Source organism: Triturus cristatus, chromosome 9 (assembly GCF_964204655.1).
Source record: "Triturus cristatus chromosome 9, aTriCri1.1, whole genome shotgun sequence".
In the NCBI taxonomy this organism is placed as follows: Eukaryota; Metazoa; Chordata; class Amphibia; order Caudata; family Salamandridae; genus Triturus; species Triturus cristatus.
In genome coordinates this window covers 407,515,193-407,537,794 of record NC_140592.1, presented here as the reverse complement: position 1 = coordinate 407,537,794, position 22,602 = coordinate 407,515,193, and positions in this window count along the sequence as shown.

The following is a 22,602-nucleotide window of genomic DNA, read 5'->3' as shown; positions in this document are numbered from 1 at the left end:
ACCCATGGATAATAAATAAAGGAATTAAAAATAAAATGCTCGATCCCAAAGGTTGCTGTAAATGCAATCTGGGAACAAAAGTAGACTCGGTGCATATTCTGTTGGATTGTTTAACTATCCTAGAGCAACGCAAACTTTGGCTACGTCCAATATTTGTAAAATATGGCATAAGAAACCGGGCACAAGCGATCGATGTTATTACAGAAATGCCCAACATAGAAATTGCAATCGCCTTGGGGAAGTTCATAAAGGCAGTACAGAGTTTTATACTAAATTAGAACTGATATTTTAGAATTTTAAAATGAAATTTTTATATCTTATCTAGAACCGGTTTTATAATTCTGTAGGGAATAGACCCAACAATATAGAAGTGAGTCTTATTATTAACTGGCATGTATATAGGTCGAGAGGAGTTTAATCTGGTTTTATTTTGATCTGAAAATCTAATTGGAAAAACTGTTTGAGATTGATGTGAATTGATTTTAAATTATACTAACTGTTTTGTATTGTTTAAAGATTATGATCTAATAAACATATATTTGATTGATTGATTGAATCTATTTGAAATTTTCCGAGTAGAAAAAAGGTCCATCATGGCTAAGGAAATAGGAAAGGAAGTGTGGGGGTCCGGATTAGTGGGGAAGGTAGTCCAGCAAACACACAGTCAAGGCAAAAGTAAATTTGGTGTGAGGTGTGGGGCCAAGTTTGAGAAAATAAAAGTTGGTGATGCAGTCAATGTTCTCTTGCTTTGATTCCCATAGCAAGCTATGCATTTGGTCAAGTAAAGCATGTGATTCAAGTTTAAGGGTACAATCTATTTACTGACAATAGTGAAAGTTGGAACAGGATGGAGGCAGCAAACTGTCCTGAAATGTTACGGTTGGAGATGGAATAGAAGAGTGTGATTGGATAGATGATCTGAGCAGAGTGTGAAGCATGTGCCTGTTGAAAACATGATGATCTGTGGAGGTGGTGATTGCACAAGAAGTGTTACTGCAAGAGTGACAAAATACTCGTAGCTGCCGAGTGCCCTGGAAAGCTGGAGGGATTTCGCGCCAAATGAAAATTATATTTCATGCCTACCAAGTTGTATTCTTGTTACTTGTATGAGTGTGTGTGCATGTAGTATTGGCTTTACTTGATTCTTGGGCAGTCCATTCCTCCCAATGGACAGCAGCTCATGGTCGACTGTTCAACATGTGTGGCAGAAAGAGTCTAATACAATTGATCTCAGAACTCTTGGTGTGGCACATACAGTTGTATCTTATCAAACAGGTATCAAAGAGACCGTTCATATCAATGTCTTGGAGTAGACAGATGTATTGAAAATAATTTTGTATTCCACGAGTAATGGTTGCAAGTTTCTCCGGGCAGCTCACACATGATCTTATGAGGTTGTGAGCAAAGCAAATTCCTGTATTTTGTGCCCTCTGGAGCTGCAATAAGCTATACTTTGGTAGCTCCAATGAGAAGGCAGTACTGAGTCAAAAGCCTTGATCAACCTTGCCCTGAAGGCGAAAACACAGGAAGTTTCTGAATACATGAATAATGAAACGTGATACTACTTACAACATGGTCAGTCTGTCCATAGAAAGAGCATAATCATGGTAAACATGCAGGTTATTTACCCACATTTTTATTGTAGTGATGCCAAATATAGTTGTGGGATAAATAATAGCAAATTCCCACTAATGGCCATCATGGTAGTAAAGAGGATGACCTTTGTTATCTATCCACAGGGTTGCTGTCCAACAATTATTTTTTTCCAGACAACAAGAGAGAATGTGTGAAATGTGACTAGTGATCACTACCTCATCTGAGTATCATTGGCAATCAACTGGTGTTGCGAACAACAGGTTTTAATAAAGGCTAATAATGGTTGCATATAAATGTTGGAAATTCAAGAGAATAGAAGAGACCCCTGTGGAACACTGCACATGACAAGAGTAGGCAGAGAAAAGTAGGGTTCCATATTTATTGGTGACCGATCTGTCAAAGAAATGCTGAAAACATTTGAACCATCATTGATATCTTCCGTTCAACTGCAGTGAACTTATCAATTAATGTTAGACCTGTCATCCTTGGTGTGGTCGTCCCCCAAAGTGTTTGCCTTCTCCTTTCATATTTGATGAAATTTGTTTATGTAAGGTTTAGGACTTTGTGCACTTTACCACTGCTAACCAGTGCTAAAGTGTTTGTGATCTGTCCTTTCAATATGGTAAATTGGCTTACACTCAATTGGCACAGTTAATGTACTTATAAGCCCCTAGTAAAGTGGTAGTGCATGTATTCAGGGCATGTTAATTAAATGCTACTAGTGGGCCTGTAGTACGCATTCTGCCACCCACTTAAGTAGCCCTTTAAAGCATGTCTCTGGTCTACCAGTGCAGCCTGTGCAACCGGTGCAGCCTGTGTGCAGTTTCAAACTTCAAATTTGAGCTGGCAAAATAACCCTTTATCCCAGCCTAAACCTTCCTTTTTAATACAAACAAGTCACACCTAAGTTAGGCCCTAAACAGTCACAGGATAGCGTGTATTGTATTTAAAAATTGGGATATGTGGTTTGAAGTTTTACATCTCCTGGCAGTGAAAAACAGCTAAAATAATGTTTCACTACTGTAAGGTTTACCTGTCCCATAGGATAACATTGGGTTACCTTATTATATTTAATCAGTGCTAGAGTTCGATTCGAAACAGATAGAAATGTCAAGTTTGGTCTCAAATGAAATGCAATTTAAAAACCTCTTGAATTTTAAAGTTGGAATTTAAGTCACAATTCTGAAAATGCTACTTTTAGAAAGTTGGCATTTTTTTCTCCTAAGCATCTGGTGAGTGCAGCCTGTATCCTGGGTCACCTGACTGTGAATAGTTGGCACTTGGCCTTTATGTACTCCTCGCAGACAGTGAAACAAAGGGGACAAGATGTTGCCAGTATGGGTCATCCTGTCAGGATGGGTAGGGTGGAGCTGCTCCCTGCCCCACTTACATTTCAAAGGGCTGCCTCCAGCACACTTACAAAGGAACTTGACACCAGCCTATTGTCACCTTAGACCACTTGGAGCTTGGGAGGGGGAAGAAAGGACATTTCCAGAGCCAGATGTAGGGAGTAGCAGGGGCAGCTGATGACATTTGAAAGTGGTGAGGCGTAATTACTGCACTGTGGCGAGCGAGCGTAGCGAGCGTGCCCGAACCACCTACAGTGGTGATAAGTTTGAAAAAAGAGTTGGCAAATGGTGCATTCTCAAGCAAATTTGAGAAACAGGTGGCTTGGCAAACACATCTCTGGGAGTAGCCAGACAAGTCTCTTTGCACTTGCACAGATACATCACTCTCCCTGCATTCACATAGGCACACTACTCACCTTGCACTCATAGACCCATTGCTCACCCTTCCCTGACACAACACTAAGCCTGCATTCACCCATCCACATCACTCACCCTGGACTCACACAGGCACACTGCTCAACCTGCACTCACACAGACATCACTCACCCTTCGCTGCACTGCCCTCAATAGGTTTAATTTATTACAGCCTGTCTAGACCTGACATTGCCTGGTAACAGACTACAGTAGAACCCCCATGCTTCAGTAATCTCCAGGAAAGCCCATGGAACATAACACCATACAACACGACTTAAAATCATAACAAGTCCCCACTAAACAAACATCATGTAAAAATAATATAGAATCTCTTCAAAATTAAATGTTTTTTTAATATTGGGAAGTAGCACACACAGTGGGCCTCCACTATTTACAGCAGCCCCTACTTCCAACTAAACTCTGTTGATTATCTATGAACTGCTGGGAGTTTCACGCACCTCTCACCACACCCTGCAGAGGCCCCCCATCATGTTGTCTCCCACCGCTGAGGATTTCATCGCAGCACACCAGTTTATAGCTCTGCATTGAGAGGCATCTGTTAACAGGGATAGTGTAAACTGAACTTAGAAGCATCCATGTGTCGCCACAGACACAATGCCAACTCAGAGACAAGTCATTGCCTCGTGTAGTCTATAAGGGTTTACATTTATATTAAACGTCATAGCCTAATATCCTAAACACAAGAGGTCTTTGAACAACACACATGCTGAACTCACTATTTCAAGGTGCTCAATTATGCAATAATAAACAACACGTAGGGAGGTTAAATACTCACTGGGCATTTGAGGATGATGTCTGCACATAGTGCTGTGTGTCTGATCAGGTGCAGTGTGACATGTAGCGCTCTGGTGCGGCAGAGTACTGGGCCCGACCCGTTCTGCTCTAGTGCCCCCTGGCATGTCCCTAATGGCGGTGTGGTACCCATGCCCCCGTGCTTCGGGTATGCTGTGATGAATGACGTGTACATGACAGCTTGCTCCTCCCCACACTGGTGGTTTCTCAAACCCTGTAAGGCCCCGTTCCGAGGGGTCATGCCCAGTGGTGCCTTAGTGCTACTGAGACCCATGCCCTCTCGAGTTTGTTGTGCCCAGCGGTAAGGGCATGCCATCTCTCCAATTCACTACTCCGGTCATGTGTGTACTCCCTTCCTGAGTATCTAAAGCCCAGCGGGGTGGCCGTGCCCATCCAGGTGTCACTCCCGCTTTCAACACCTAATCCCTCACCTTCTGCTTGTCACTGCCCCTCCCACCACCCGGTATATTAGAGCGCGCCGCTGGGGAGGGCTGCTAGTGCACAGGTGACAGGCGCTGCTACCGCAACTCGGAGCCACTCACCTGCCACGTGAGCCCCTTGCCTGTCGCCTGCACTCAGCTCCGCGCCTTCAACCTGCAAACCCCTCGACTTGAGGCTTTTCAGCTGCGTTTGAGCCTGCACTCCCTTCATCCGCTCTGCCTACCTGCTCACCTCCTGCTCTGGACTTCTCCTCATAGCGCTGTACGTAAGCAGGTGGGATTGGAAGCACAGCAGAGCGCGGCAAGTCCAGCCAGCGGGATACAAGACACGAGTGACTGCGCACAATCAATGTTTGAGCTTCCCGCTGCCTGCCTGCAGCCTCTCTACCCCACCCCTTCATAACTCATCATAGGGCAGGAACCGCCCCCCTGTGATGAATTGGGAAAGGGATTGGATAGAGTGCAGAGATGCCCCCCGCCGATTAAGAGACGGGGGCCGGGGCTGCTGCAATGAAGCAAGCAACCCTCAGTCCCTCGCTCTCCTAAGGGGAAGGCAGCGGCTAGTAGTAGTGCGCAGGTTCGGGCTGGTCATAAAAATGACCATGCCCAAAACCGAACATGCACACTATTACTGCGCTCACAGACAACAACTGCTTCTTGTTATCTGACTAGTGTCAGTCACTACCAAGTGGGCGTGCCCCGGGGTCAGGTGCCGGCCCGGAACAGCCACGCGATTCGAGTTTCACTTTCTTTAAACACAACAATCAGATTAGATTAAACGATCGAGATTGAACTTCAATCTCGTTCGTCACATTGAACGAATGATGAATGGGCCCTGGGTCCATGGGGGCATCGTGGCAGGTGGGGCAATGCCCAAGTGACCAAATGGATGCACCGCCCCTGGGGAGTAGCCTAGAATTTTCCCACACTTCAAAGGAACGATGGTAACAGGTATAAATATTGGACCTCCTGTGCCACTCTTCAGTACACTCCTAGACCTGCAAAGGAACCCCAGATGGACTGCCTTTGAATTTCAGAGGACTGCCCTGCTGCTTGAGGTCTGCTTTTTACCTCGGGAGGACTACCCTGCTGCTACCAGAGGACTAACCTCTGCTTGAAGCCTGCCTTTACCCTCAGACGACTACCCTGCTGTTTGAGGCCTACCTTGCTGCTGATTCCAGGACTATCAGAGTGACTCCAAGGGCTATTTGGCTGGCCTCTTGTACAAGTTGCAGTGACATAACAAGTTCCAGAGACCTTGAACCTGCACCTGGTCTCTGTCTGGAGTGAGTCCTGGCCACCCAAGTGCTGCCCACCCAGTCCTGGACCTTTACATGTTTGCTAAAGGTGCTTCTCCAGCCAAAACTTGAAACTAGGGACTTAAAACATTTTCACCAAAAAGTGGCCTGAGAACTGACAGGAGACCGGGACTTACCTACTCGCCGATCCGCCCAAGATGCATCGGAGAGCGGCCTGAGTTCGCAGTAGCTCCTGCTATGTTCTTCCCCGCAGCAGTAAACCCTGTTCAGCATGACCTCTCAGAAAGGGTATCTGGCATTGTAGAGCCCTTGTCAGCCACAGCCTGTAGCTTTGACCCTCTATAGGTGTTTGACTTGCAAAACAATTACAGCATCTAAACGTAGAAATCTTCACTGAAACTCCGTCCAGTAGTTCCCAGATGATGGTACCTCCTCGGACACCGCCGGCTGCCTTGCCCTGCTGAAATTTACCATCTCAGGAACTTTTCCTCTAAATTTATTCTAAGTCTGAAGGGTAGCCAATACTGGGCTCAATCCACCTTGTATATCTAAACCTTGCTTTATCATTGTCGAACATAATGTTTGACTTTGCCCTGGTCTCGCAACTACATACCTGCAGTTAATACTTTGATCTTTTATGTGCTATTTTGCACTTAAAACTTAAAAACTTGATAACTCCGGTGCTACTCATTGGATTTAATGTACTTTGGGTCATTTTATTTGTTAAATTTTACTCTATTTTCTAAGTTAGTGTGGGGATTTTCTTGTTTGGTTTTCACTTTACTACTGTTTGTGTGCTGCATAAGTATTTAACAGAGTGCCTCTAAGTTAAGCCTAATTGCTTTTGTACCATGCTACCAGAGGGTTAAGCACGTTAATTTAGTGACTTTTGTGGTTCACCCTGACCAGGATTGTGGTTGTTGCATGAGAAGGATTTACACCGCCTCCAACCAATAACCCAATTTCTTACAATTAACATGTCATGGTCCACCAGATCGAAAGCGACAAATAGGCCCAAAAGAACAAAAAGTTCCATTCCACCTCTGTCAGTGGATACCAACAGAAACTCCTTTACATACATCAGTGCAATCTCAATCCTGTATCCTGGGTAAATCCCAGGCTGTTGAATGTCTGAAAGCTGGAAAAGGTCAAGATTAAATTTCATTTAGTTAGCAACATCTCTTTTTAGCAATTTGCTAATACGTACAAAGCTGACAACTGGTCTACAGTTACAAAAACAGAAGAATCTATCAAAGGTTTCATAAGTGGGGGGGAGTTATAGAGAATTTAAGGTTGAATGGAATCCTCAGTCAGCAATTGTCTTATGATAGCTTTGAAATGGGGTACAAAGAATGTGGAGGTAGTGAAACAACCACTAGGAGGTAGATCATAGCTCAAACCTTTCTCGTTGATCTTTGCCATAGCATGTGATGATGCCTTCTGAATTTGTGGCGATTCTAAAATCAATCAATTGCCCTGCTACTAATTCCACACCACTTCCGACTATCTTGGACTCCCCATTGCGGCTACAAGACGTAGACTAGCATGACTCGGACAGCCATTGTAGCTGCCGTTTGACTATCGGACATAGACGCGCCTCATCACAGACGCGCACGCTGGTTTTACATTTTAAATCACGCGCCCCGAAGATTACGGACAGCATAAACAGCTGCCGGTTGAATTTCGGACACAGACACGCCTCGTCACTCTCCTCTGAAACAGACGCGTACCGCGTACTTGATTTCAATCACGCGCCTCAAAGACTACGCACAGCATTAGTGGCTCAAGACCCAGACGCGCTCCTTATTCTTCGATTCCATAGCGTTTTCCTATTTGCACGAATTCATAACGCGGCTGACTTCACAAGCGGCACCGTCCGTGACCCAGAAGGATCCCATCCTCTTGAAGACACAATAACCCCATCTATTCCACAGAAACCCCTCCCCTAGGCGTTAATATTCTACCAGGCATTACTTTGTTGACAAATCCCTTAGTCCTGATGATGATCCCTGTATACTAGGAGCTAGGGATCGAAACGTTACGTCGACTTGATAATAGTTCCACATTATGGCAATTGTTTAAATGTACCGTGGATACTATTGGCTAGAGCTTACTTGAAGTCACTGATTGTATTGTAAGCCCCCACGATCGCTCCAAAAATTTGTTTGCCTGTTACCAATTTGTAATTGCCTCTCATTTCCTGGCTTTTCTTTTTCCTCTCTCTGTTGAAAACTCGGTACAGGACTGTGCCCCTGTTTCATCAGCCTTCTCATTTCTCACTTACATTGCTTTGACCATTTAAGATTAAATGCTCCTCTGTCCGGCTGGACACAGGAGGAACTTACATAGGTCTCATTGAAGTCTATGTCAAAATCACTGCTTCCTAACTATAAATTAAGCTAGGACCTTTTGTTAACAAAATAAGTTTGTACCCGTGGTCCTTAGCTACCCCTACCGGGTTCCCTTGTTATTTATACTACTAATTCCACAAGGGGCAAAGAACGTTAGACAGGGACAAAAGCAATCAAACATAATCCCAGGTTTATCCGTCACCTGGATATATCATGATTTTATTTTGATAAAACTCACCTCTAGCTTTACATAGATCTTGCTGTGCAAGTGAAGGGGAGACAGAGCCATACGGAATAAGGAGAGTTTTTCCTCGGTGAAACACACTTTTGTGGACCCTTTTGCCAATGTCCTAATGCCAAAATCCTTATTCCTGAAAAAGTAATATCAGATTATATATTTTTAAGTTACTTATGTATTAGTCAAAGTCAATAGGTTAGTATTTCTGGCATTTCCTCCCTAAACTTACAATATTTCTGGTACAGGATTTTTAGCTCTGGGAGTAAACCACTTTCCAGAAAGAGTACAGGCCTGTTATTTTTTTCAGTGCATGTTTGTCCAGTTCTCCCACACACGTAGCAAAGAAATTATAAAGGCTGGATGGATAGTTTTGATCATCAGAGACTACTGTCTTCATGTATTCTGTGCACGTCAGTGAGCAAGAAGGAATTGTCAGAGGATGGAAGTGGAATGTGTAAGGCATTGTTTTGAAGTTGTTTTGACATCTGAATAAGAAGTGTTGAAGCAGACCCTAAAGGTAAAGGATGTGCTCTGTTTCTCTGTCTGCCACTCCATCATTAAAACCTCTCTGGGCACTACACTTCCTGGAATCTGCCTTTGTTCCAGAAACGTTACTCACATAGAATATATATTACATGAATAAGCAGCAAGGTATTTATTAAATATATATGGTTAGCTTTGTTTTAAAAAAAACTCTAAAACGAGGTATATTGTGTATCTATTACTGTATGAATGATTTGTTTGCATTTGAATAAACCAAATTATTTGAGTGAGCTTAAGAATTGCAAGAGAGTACAGCAAAAGTTGTGAGTTCACCTAGTGACAGAGACCCACACTTTTGATTAAGACTAACAACTGAAGACCTAATCACAAGTAGGCAAAAACTCCTGCATTGCAAAACCCACACTCCATTTTTCCTCCCTAGATATTTCAGTATCACAAAGCTGCCAACATGTACGATTAAGAAACAGCTGAAAAAAGATGAATGATTAAATACCACATTAATAGGTCGCACAAACAACCACATTTTCAAGGGGCACTTGGGATGCAAATCGAAATAAGGAATACTGCATCACTATTCCCAAGTCACCCGTCTTGAGGGTATGAGTCTATAAAATGTAAGTAATTGAAGCCAGTGAGCCCAAACAGGCAATCAATTGCACCAAAATTCTGAGAGTGTGTAATTAATTTCAGGAACAGGCCAAACATAAGAATCCACAGATTGCAGGTGAGTTAGGACAAAAAAAAGAAACTTTCTGATGTTATAACCCACAGAAGCTCTGCCTCTTCAATGAGTAATAATCTAAGGACAGGATGCCTTTATCCAGCTTTTTATTGATAGTTTAAAAGTTTTTTTTTGGGCCTCAATTTTTTCTGCTCAAGTTACCGCAGTAGTTTCAACCAATTTTAGGTCAGTGGAATGAAAAAAAAAACCGGAATCCTGCATGAAGTAATAACATTTCTGCGTCATTCACTGCTGTGGTCCATGCAGGTAACAGCGGTGGGGCGGTGGGGATTTCGAGGGACGATGTTGAGGGAAAATTAATTATGTATTTTATTTTCCCTCGCATCGTCCCTCAAAAACCCCCTTACCCAGCCCCACCGCTCACCGCTGTTATCTGCACAGACTGCGGATGGTCATACATCAACATATTATGCCCCAATCCTTCCAAATAATGTCTACTTCTTTGTGCTATGAGTGACTTTGCGCAGATTACATCTTTGTTGATGTTCCGAAAACTGAAAGAGGACACAGGCAAATGATTGAATGGTACCCTCAGCCATTGTGTGTTCATGACTACAGGGAAACAGTTTCACGGGTCTTTATCCCTGCATTCATTGCACGCCTCCCCTCTATTCTATTTTAAATATTAGTCTAAGGGCTTGATTACGAGTCTGCCGGTCTTTGACCGCCAGACTCATGGTGGCAGTGCTGCTGCTGTCATATTTTGAGGTGGCCATTCGGACTGCCACCACTGCACAGGCTGCACCAGGGAACGGCGGTTCCCTGGCGGTGGCGCAGCGGACAGGGGTATACAATATGCAAGGTGGAACCACCACGGTCCGTCGAGTATATTACGAGTTTCCACAGCCTTTTCATGGCAGTGAGCCAGCCATGAAAAAGCTGGTGGGGGTAAACAATAGGGCCCCATACCCCCTCTGCCATGGGAATGTATTTAGGGCTGTACAACATGTGCCCCCCTTTTTGCATGCACCCCAAGTTCCTGCATGGCAAGGACTTCACAGTCCGTTCAGTGCTGGAACTGCTTTTGCTTTAACATTGTGGTGCCCATTTGTCAGGGCACCGCCGTGGGAATGGCAAAAGAAAAGCCGCCAGACATGAGTTGAACTCGTAATCTGGGGGCGGACCATGAACGGCATTGCTAGTGCTGTGCCAGCGCGCAGTTGGCGCAGCACCACCAAAGTTGTAATCAGGCCCTAAGTCAGCCTTGTGGATTGGTTTTAAGGATCCATACAGCTTAACTCTTGGGACCTTATTTAGAATTTGGTAGACAGGATACTGCATCACAAATGTTATTGATAGCTCATTTGTCGTATTACAAGTGCAATAGACTTGCTCTAAGGCACTTGTAATACAGTAGACGTGATATCTACCATGTTTGAGATGGAGTATCTCATCCACCAGACTCTAAATATGTCCCTTAGGGCCTCATCCATTCTCATGATTTGATCAGCTAATCAAACTCTTTCATAGAATCTCAACCATTAATGATATAAAAGTTCAAGCAAAACTGAAGTCGAAAAAAAACCAGACCTTCCAGACTTTGGCATTTCTCAACCCACCCAAAATCAATAGATAAAGGAAATTTGTAAAGCAACAAACCTAAAAGTGAGGCTGTTAATACTCTTGAATAACAGCAAAAATCTGCAAACCACTTATTTTATTTACAAAGTACATTAATCAAATTGCTCAAATGCTGACATGGCCAATCGTTCTCTATTTGGAGGGTTATACACTATTCTAATTTTCATCTGCTTACATACTTTTCACATCTGCCCATTTGCAACTCTCCAAATTATTTTTACAAATATATGAACAATTAAAAAGCATCTTTCATTGGGATATATAAACAAAATAAAAATAATGATTAAAAAATGATAGGGCTAAAATATTTGAGGAATATCCTCATGAACATATATCTTTCTTACTACTCAGGCACCACTATTCCTGCTAAATGGCTGAAAGTGTGTGCTACCATAGTCAGTGACAGCACCTAAACTAATGCCGTTAAGCGCCATTACGTTTCCTAAAAAAGTCAAAGGTTGTGCCAATTGAGCTCCAAGATTAGAGCTCTAATAATTTTCTCCACAACTCTCGATCAGGATTCAGAAAGAAGTGTAGTACAGACATAGCCACTGCTTATATGGAAGATGACACGCTTCCTATTTTTTGATTTGTTGTTCAAATGTTTGTAGTGCATTTTAACATGTGTCACACAGCAATCACAACCAATGCAAACTACAAAGTAAATGAGCAGAAAAATACAAAATTAACAGTGAACTATTAAAATAAAAAGCCTAACTGACACGCATGCTACCTATTATATGCAGAACATGATCTAAAGAAATACCCAAAAATTCATAATTCAATTGATTTGTGCCTATTCTTAATGGATAAAGGTGACACATACCATTGATATTACTTAATTGTAAGCTGTTGCATACTCTTTCAGCCTGCATGGCGTCGTACATTCAACTCTTGAACAATAATGCTTCACAGACAGCTCTCAGCTTGTAGAATCTTCAAGGTCCATCAACGTTCCTCTGTCTTACAGAGTTCCTGAATATTTTATCTTATCGCCTTCAAAGTTCAATCTATACTTAGGGCATAAGGAGCCACTGATTCAAGGAGACAATGCAATCATGCTTCTTCAACATTTAACTATGCCCAACTATTTGAATTACAGCATTTCTCCTAAATTCTAACCAACCAAGCAAGATGACATTTCTGCTTTAACATTCAAAAAATATAATGGAATTTTTCAAAAGTAAGAGCAAACTTTTAATCGTTTTGGATACGCAGCAAAATTGGTAAATTCTGAAAAATTCCTAGGTCCAGTATTGGAAGAACCTGATCTTGTGGGCCTACATGAAAGAAGATATCCACTACATGTTATTTACTAAGTAAACTAGTCGCCTTTATGTGTTGTAGGGATAGAAGTTCTGTATGGCTCTGTAAATCTATTCTGCCTGTCCTTGCTCTACTTTGAAAAGCTGTGCCTCCCTGTTCTGTTCACTATGTGATAACCAGCTGAGCTCTCCTTTCAGCCTCAGGTCTCGGCATTGGTGGGAACATGTTTTGGGCTTCTCGGCACATTAAATACATTCCTGCATTTTCTTCCCTTACCTGCTAGGAAAACGGTGGTTCAGGCCTTAATCACTTCTAGGTTGGATTGTGCCAATGCTCTCTACCTAGGCCTGCCAAATTACTTGATTTAAAGGCTTCTGGTGCTACAAAAAATGGTTGCATCGCTTCTTCTAAAACATCCTTACAAAACTGCTGTTTCGCCTTATCTAAATTCTCTATACTGGCTTCCAGTCAAGTAATACATTTTGTTAAAGGAATTCATCCTGAGTTCTGACCCACAGAGTCTTATATAATTTAGGTCCTCAATATCTACAAGCCAGAGCACATTTCTACTCTTCTACGAGGGAGCTTCACTCCTCTCCGATGGCCTTGACGGTGGTGCCAAGAGTTAAGCGCTCGAGGAATGACGATTGTTCTTTCTTTTTCCTGTCTCCCATTGCTTGGAACAAACTACCTCTTGAGCTTCGTCTTGAAGAGTATGAACTGGTATTCAAGAAAACTCTTGGCTTTTTGTCGAGGATAAATTCCTTGCCCTCTAGTCTCAGAGCCAGGACACTCTTCGAAACATCTTTTGTGATTTATAAATTCTTGTTTGTTCATTCATTCATATTTGTTGTCTGTTGAATCAGAAGGCTGTGAACCCACTGTAGATGTTACATGTATCTGCTCTTATATTCAGTCCCACACAAAGTCCTTACATGTGTCCATGGTGTGAGCTGTGTTTGTTTGGTGTATAAGCTCCAATGGGATGGTGTCTATCTATGGCAGAGTTTATGGGTCTTCACAAAATCCCCTGCAGGTTACATCAAACCCTTTCTAGACATGATAACCCAAAGGTCCTTTGTCCTAGGTCCTTTTCAAGAAATCCCAGGGCTGTGTAATATATGACGGAAATAGAAATCTATTTGCCTGCTAATCAAGTTTGCCTTCCAGTGTACTTGAAACTCCCCTTCTCTTCCTTGTGTTTTTCTGCGAGTTACTTTGCAATCCTGGGGCCCTGACTGAGGATGTTTGGGGACACATTACAAAACAAGACTTTTTGTAAAAGTCTGGAAAACACCCTCCATTCAGATTAGTAAAGTGTTTTTAACTTTTAAATAATGTTGCCCTTCCAATTGGCCCTGACTTGCCTTATATGGCCCCAAGTTTGGATGCATGCTGGCTATACAACCCTCTTGGGATCAATATTTCTATTAGAGTTTACTTTAAGAAGGAGACTCTGGACATTGTTTTGATTTTAGAGTGAATGGGGAAACTTTAAGTAAAGAGTAGAATCTACCAGCTGAATATCCTCCACAATTTAATCCATATGGTGCTGGAAATTAAGCAGAATTATTCTACATATTCTGAGTTTCCACCATAAACCCCAAAGAAGTCCCTATGTCTGTACCAGTACAGATAATGAATTAGATAATGATTTACTATGGAAAATGCTTTGTTTGCTCTGTGCTTCTCGAGCACAGGGAATAATAAAAAAGAACTGGAACCATCCCTTCACCTGTGACCTAGAAGATGGTGGAGTTAATCTTCCTAGCGAGAGGAACTGGCCTTTCATCATCAAAGCCACTACAATGCCTAGCTTACTAAAGACCCATGGAAGATGCCTCTAGGAGCTGAGTTACCCAGTAGGTCTCATCAACCATGCAATTGAATTCTACTCTCCTCGCCCATTGATACCCACATGTACCTTGTTCCTCCTGGTGGTGAATTAATTGTGCTCATCTCATCCCCACTTGATCCTCGCTTGGAAAAGGTTCCACCAAGGGGTGATTTGTGCTCACTTCGCCCCACATGATTAACACAAATTGTTTCTTTTCAGCAAGGTTGAACTTCCTGACCTCACAAAATGTCCAACTGACAAAATGATATTCTGCACACCAGTTAGATTCCGTCTCCATTCATGATTTTTGAAGTATGCAGAATTTAAATTGAAAAGCAGTTGAAACTACTGAAAGGAAGTAGAGCTGTTCTGTAGAAACGTGTCCCTTTGTGCATACCTAATTTGGTGTCATTCGGTCAGCATTTTTTATGTAGTGGCTAACAAAACATTGGTTACAGAAAGCAAACAATTAAGTAGTATTTCAGCCTCTGCAATTAATGTTAAAATTTGGTTTATACAGAAAAAGTCCTTTATGGATGCCTAATAACTTTGCCACCTGAACAAATACAGACCAACCTTTAAAAAACGTGCATGTCATTTTTTACAAAGAGAAAATGTGCTTTTTCATCATAAGGTCAATTGACTTAAAATGATATGCCCAATTAATACACACATCTTTTAATGTCCCTTTTACTTTTCAATAAGAAAGTACAAAACGGTCTGTGTGTCTCATCTCAACTAAGAAGAAAGAAAGGTCTACCTTGGGAGTTAAATGCCCATGTTCCTCTGCTGCCCTTTGGGGTCGCCTTTAACAATTTATTGACCATAGAGCACTTCACCCCATCCTATCCTTTCTAGTCCTACTGAATAGGGACCAAAGACAAACATAGGTCCCCAACACACCACCTTTAACCTCACCAAGAATAGGGATGTTTATAGTAATGCTCTCTGACTTTGCCTGAAGGTCAGTGAGCAGTGTGTGGACCCGTTTCTCCTCTCTTGCTTTCCTTGCCTAAGGACCCAGGAACAAAAACATTGGTGGATGGATCTCAGATCTTGGCTAATGGCGGGGAGCAGAAATCTTCTGGCAGAAGTCCAGCGCAACCCTTCAACCAGTGTTTTGTATCAGCCATACAATTTTCTCATCACTACATACATGGTTCGCTGCTTTTGAACAGTGCTCCTGTGTACTGAGACTACGATGTATTGGGATAGTTCAATTAATCTTCTCAGTTTTTTTTTGTTTTTTTTTATTCAGCAGAACAAGAGGTACAAGGAAAAAAGAAAAAAAAAAAAAGGAAAAAACATTGCAAAGTACAATTAACATTCATATCATAGATAATATGGCTTTGAAATGTAATAGTACAAAGAAAAAGAAGTACTAGGAGAAAGTGCAATGTGCCTAGTGCAAAACAGCAAAAGTACATATACGCAATAACCATTAAAGTGCAAGTGCCAAACGTGAATAGTTGCAATAGTATTACAATAAAGAACATTCGTTGGCATATAAAAAACGATACAAAGACATACATTAAAACAATTCACCACTTCAATAGTATAAAATCTATAAAGTGCAGAATAGATTCTTAATGAAAGCCAATCAAGACATAGATACACTTCCAATCGAAAGTGCAATGTGCTATGTACAAACAGCAAAAATACAATCATCCAATCCACTAAAGTGCAAGTGCGAAACATAGCTATTTACGGAAATATTACGATCAAAGGAATTCAATAGCATAAAAACTTCAATTGAAACCGAGTTTCAAAACGATTCACCACTTCCAGTATTTAGAATATAATTGCTAAAAAGTGCTAATACATTCTTGGCAGGCAATAGGAAAGGGAGATTCGCTTTCATATAGAGAGGGATATGGAAAGGACTACTGTGTAAATCATCTCCAAAATTGCATTTGCCTATTAAGTCTTCTCCAAAATTTCAAAAAACCTCCAATTTCGCACGTATTTTTTAAGGCTCCTACCCTCATAGCATAGGCCTCCTCAAATTTTTTGACCCTTTTCATTTTATTAATCCATTTCTGATGAGAGGGGGCTTCATTAGATCTCCAATTTTGCAAGATTAGGGAGCGTGCTACCGCACAAGCAATAAAAATGAAAACTCTTTCTGGGTTAGACAGTTGTAGGCCTCCCTTGCAATAGCCAAATAGTACAATCTCTGCTGCTATCGGCGTTTTATTTCCGATTGCGCGCTCGATGTCTAGAAAAACGGCTTCCCAAAAAGACCTGAAACTTGGGCATACATAAAAAATATGGCGCCAACCACCTTCCCCAGATTTGGAACACCGAAAACACATATCTTCTACATCTGGGAACCTTTTACTAAGAGTAGAAGGTGTTAAATAGGCCAGCCACCTTGAGAGAAAGGCCATCCTCTTAAAATTGGCAGCACGCAATGCTCTGCCACCTGAGTGGCTGATCCACTCCCACTCCCTTTCGGAAAAACTGCAGTCGGTCTCCCGATTTATTTTTTCCAAGTGGTTCAGGATCAAAGAAAGATGTTTCATTTTATGTAACAACTTGTACCAATTGCCTATTCCTCGTAATTTGGCACCAAAAAGGGCAGCTGTCAAATGATTGGGAGATTCGGTTATATCTCCGTTACTTCTCAACCATGAGACTAGCCGCAGATATTCAAAAAAGGCCGGTTTCCGGTAAGTCCCTGACATGGCCAATATTTCCTGCCAGGAGATCAGTCTATTCTGGACTATGAAATGTCTCAGTTCGGTTAATCCCGAATGCTTTTGGTAACCGACCAGACCCTTTCTAAAACAGTACAATTCCAACATTGATGCTGCCACTCTTCTCCCCCCCAAGGTTCCACCGAAGTTATGCTGAGGGCCACACTCAACCCTGAGTTGAAGACTTTATTCTCTAGTTTTAAACCATTTCCCATCCTTGTGTCTTACATTTTTTTCACTAATTCCCTCATATTTTATTGATACACCAGAATCATGCAGGCCTAAATGTGTTTCGTCAATTTGACTTGACCCAGCCATGAGTATACTACACCTTCTAAATCTCCTTATCAGATTTGATGGTGATCAAATTTCGTCATCTGATACCATAATTGGCTGCCTTGATGATAATGACGCTAAATATTTTCAAAACACATTACACAACACATTTACTGATTTTATACACAGAAACCTGAATGTGGACATTGCACGTTTTAAATAAGGTACCACAGCAGTTGAGACAAGTGAAGTAACAGCACCATAAAAGCATTCTTGAAAGTATTAGAAATTCATTGCCATAGTTAACGTTAATCAATTTTTTATAATAATACATTGGTGAAACATCACTATTTTACTCTCATTATGAAATGATGATTTAATGCATTGTATTCCATTATAATTGTGTCATTCGTTTAAAGCTGACATATGCATTTTAAGCCCTTTTAAACTGTTCTTTCTTAAACTGAATTTTTACCCTTGGCTAAGTACAATGGTCCCTTGGCAGTTCTGCAAATCTTGCCTTTTTTGTTTTGTACATGTATCTTGTTATTTTTAAAGGACATTCTTTTAGGGTTCACTGTAAAATAGTCTTGAGGGAAAGAGAACCATAATCTGATGTCATGGATTGATTCAATGTAAACTTCTTACAGTCGACAAAATTGTGAGGCTCTGAAAGGCAGTTCTTTCTCATGATCAGCATGGGAAAGCATGCAGTAATAACTAAATTGTATTTGGTGATTTCATGTGTACACTAATCCTGCAATTGACTGACAAGTGGACTGATACTATGGGCCATATGTAGGAAGCCAAATACCGGTCGGTAACGGCCGATTTTCGGTAAGTATCCCGTTACCGACCGATATTTAGGCATTTGCTATGTAGGGGGCATATTTCATGATTCGGTAATTTACCGAATCGGTAAAATTACCGAATCGGTAATATTACCGATCCGGTAAATACCGAATCCTGAACTGAGATGTAGGAAACACTCTAATAAGTGTTGTGTAGGAATGAGAATTCGGTATTTACCACCAAATATAGGTTGGTGATAAATACCGAATACATTGCAAAAAGCAATATTTTGCTGAAATAAGAGTGCCATGTGGCAGACATACATGCCCTTAGGGCATGTATGTCCGCCACATGTGCACACATGCAGGAATCAGGGGTGCAACAGGGTGTCAATGTGACACCCTGCCACCCTTGAATGTGCTCCCCCCATTACCGAATCGGTATTTACCGATTCGGTAATGAGGCATATCTACCCATTGATTCCTATGGGCCTCCAGGCCCATAGGAATCAATGGGAAGGTATGCCTCACTACCGAATCGGTAAATACCGATTCGGTAATTACCGAATTTCTCCGAATCGGTAACATTTACCGAATTATTACCTACATACAATTTACCGATTCTTAAATACCGAATCGGTAAAATTCGGTATTTAAGAATCAGTAAATTGTATGCCACCTACATATGGCCCTATGTCACTAAAGCGTCATAAAGACTTTAAAAGAAGAAACCCCAAAAGAGGGGCAAAACCATGCTGTTTCTTTTTTTTTTTTTTTTTGCAAGAGCTACGGACAATATGTTTTTCTTATGCGAGAGGACTGAACGCTTTTCCTATGATTTTATAAACCATACTTGAGCTCTTATTTTGGACTACTTTCACTGATACTGCTGCCTTAAGCAGTTGAGCTGGAATCCTTCTTTGCAGAACTACTGAATGTTGTCCATGCTTATGGACTCACCGTTAATTGACTTTGATTTGATTCCTTTTACCCCTTTTTGGTTTAGAATCTTTGGATGCTGTTAGAGAAATTAACCATCCTTCTGCGTTTAACGGTGAGAGGAATCTGTAACCTTGTATCTGATGACTATTTTAAACCATCCTCTTAGGATTTTTATTGCAGACTAAATGTGTTGTCTTGTACTACATGATGTGATATTCCTGACTGAAATGCTTAAGAGATTGCTTATCTGTAATGTTTTGGATCATTAATACAATAACCAAATTGAGACTATTATTAGGTCCTGGAGTTGTTTCATTGAACTGTGCTTTTTTGCATTTAATTTTTTTCATTTCAAAAGAATTTTATTATTTTAAAAGCGCAAATATGACACATAAGATATAAACCAAAGTGATACAATTGATATCAGACAATAAGATAATAAATACATTAATATAAAATTAATTGGTAGAAGAACAATTTTAAATGCATTGTAGGGAGAATCAGCAAATCTTTTCAAAGTATCAAGTTCTGCTTCTTTTATTCTGTGTTGTTGTAGCAGAGCTCCTAGTGTGCATAATGTTAGTTGACCTTAACGTCTTTATAAGGTTGGGTTATCCCATTGCAATACTATATCTCTATAGCATGGCCCTGAGAGTGGTGTATTTGAACCTGATTTCGAACTTGCGAGTTAGTCACAAATTAATGGTCCTCACTTGGTCACTAACATTGTGTTTTGTACTCCCTAATTCCTACTTCTCCGATCGGTAGAGAAAGATCCTTTGGAGAAGCATTTATTTCTTTGGTAAGGGTAATTCTGTGATCCTTCTAAATGTATACAGGCCAGTTCGGTTAGAGGGATAAATGAGTAAGTAGCAGAAGTAAGAGATAAAATTAAAACTAATATAATGCTTCCGCTGGATCAATGGTAATAACATACTAGTCTCACTAGGGTTTCCAGCTTCAAAAAGAAACAATACCAGTCATTTATGGTTGTTTTAAGAGTCTGAAAAGGCCCAGACATGATACTAAATAGGACTTTTTAAAGAAAATCACATGAATTCATTTGTAAAATAACTTTTCTGTCTTTGTTTACTTTATTTAATTAGACTTCGGTGATAAACGCATTCTAGAACACATTTAAAAGTGCTTTCTACTTATAGATGCGGTTTGAAGTATGTACAGATAAAGGCAAAAAATGCTGGCTTTAGGGATTTTTACTTATTTTTGTTCCGGGGGGATATCAAAATACCAGTGGTGCCAATAGAGAACCAGTCAGGTGGTAACCCTAGCTTCAGCCCAGTTCTAAGTATACAGGTGTCATGCACACCAGTGAGCAATATTTGGGAAAACTGCATTGCTTTCAATGCCTCAAAATTGATGTGGCTTCTATATTGCCTCTCATGAGCAGTAATATCCTGATAAACGTCAGACTGTGCATCAGTGTATGGTGATTAAGACACTTCATGTCTTTGGACATCATGATTAAAACTTTCTCCCAAACATTAATGCCTTCTGGTTGTTGTAGTCTGAATTGACATAAGTTGAACAAAGTAGCCTAAATACAGAAACTAGGTGAATGTATTCTGAAGACATGGAGCCAAGTAACTGCCATACCTGAATATGATTCAGCCCATGATGTGCATTCTACAAAACAATCTTGAGAAGATTACAGAAATGTTTATGCTATTTGGCTGCTTTGAACATAGTGGAGACCAGGGGCACTATTCCCAAAGATTTTTTATAAGGGCAAGTGTGGCTGATGCACGTAAAAATCTGCAACATTGTTGAAAAATAGGTCATGATTATGCATGAGCTATTGGCTTTGGCAATGTGTTCTAGCCATGTTGTACACTATTGCGGGAGCTGTTCAGCATGGCTAAAAGTTAGTGGAGCAGAGTGGGATAGGCTGGGATGGGTTAGATTTGAAATGGAGTAGATTGAGGTCAGATTCGAGTGACGTAGATAGGAGTGGGGAGTTTGGGGAAGACTGGAGTAGGGTAGAATGGGGTGGACTGAAGTGGGGTAGATTGAGGTAGAGAGGAGTGGAGTAGATTGGAGTAGAGTGGAGTGGGGTAGAGTGGGATAGATTGGGTTATATTGGGGCATATTGGGGTAGAATAAAGTGGTCTGGAGTGGTGTAGATTGGGGTTCATGCTAGTTGAGTGGAGTGGGGTACATTGGAGTTAAGTGGGATTGAGAGGGGTACATTGGAGTTTATTAGAGTGGAGTGAAGTGGGGTGGAGTGGAGTCGACTGGAGTGGGGTGGATTAGAATGGTTTAGATTGGAGTGGGCTAGATTGGAGTGCGGTCGATTGGAGTGGGGTAGATTGAGGTGGAGTGGGGTAGATTGTGGTAGATTGGAGAGGTCTGAGATAGATTGGGGTGGAGTGGGGTAGATTGGAGTGGGGTGGGGTAGATTGGAGTTTAGTAGATTGGATTGGAGTGGATGGGGTAGATTTGGGGTAGATTGGAGTAGATTGTGGTAGATTAAGGTGGTGTGGGGTATACTCGGGTGGAGTGGGGTAGATTGGAGTGGAGTGGGGTAGGTTGGAGAAGAGTGGGGTGGATTGGAGTGGGGTAGATTGGGGTGGAGTGGAGTGGAGTGGAATAGATTGGGGTAGATTCGAGTAGGTTAGAGTGTGGTAGTTTGGAGTGGCATGGAGTGGAGTAGATTGTAGTGGAATGGGTTGGAGTGGAGTATATTGAGTGGAGAAGGGTAGAATGGAGGGGAAAGGAGATTGGAGTGGAGTGGAATGGAATGGGGAACATTGAAGTGGAGTGGGGTAGATTGGAGTGGAGTGGGATGGATTGGAGTGAAGAGTGGAATATAGGTGTGGAGTAGGGCAGCCGCGGCCCGTGGAGGGAGTTCCGTGGGGCGTTAAGGCGGGGCAGGGAAGGGGGGTTCTAAAAACCGAAATATGGATAATTGCAGGTAAGTAAAAAATTAAATAAATAAAACGAATTTCGTAGCGCGCGCTGCATCGCATTTTGCGATGCAGCGCGCGCTACGAAATTCGTTTTATTTATTTAATTGTTTACTTACCTGCAATTATCCATATTCCGGTTTTTAGAACCCCCCACCCTGCCCCTCCCCTCCCCCGCCCCGCCTAACCGCCCCACGGAACTCCCTCCACGGGCCGCGGCTGGAGTAGGGTGGGGTAGATTGGAGTGTGGTAGATGGGAGCTGGGTAGATTGAAGTAGGATATATTGGGGTAGATTGGGGTGGACTGGAGTAGAGTGGAGTGGAGTAGGGTAGTTTATGGTAGATTACAGTGGAATTGTGTAGAATAGAGTGGAGTAGTGTGGGGTAGATTGGAGTAGAGTGGGGTAGACTGAAGTAGAGTGGGGTAGATTAGAGTGGTTTAGGGTAGATTGGGGTTGGTTGGAGTGGAGTGGAATAGAGTGGAGTGGAGCCTGGAAGATTGGGGTAGATTTGAGTGGAGTGAGGTAGATTGGGACTGGTTGGAGTGGAGTGGGGTAGCTTGGAGTTGTTTAGAGTGGAG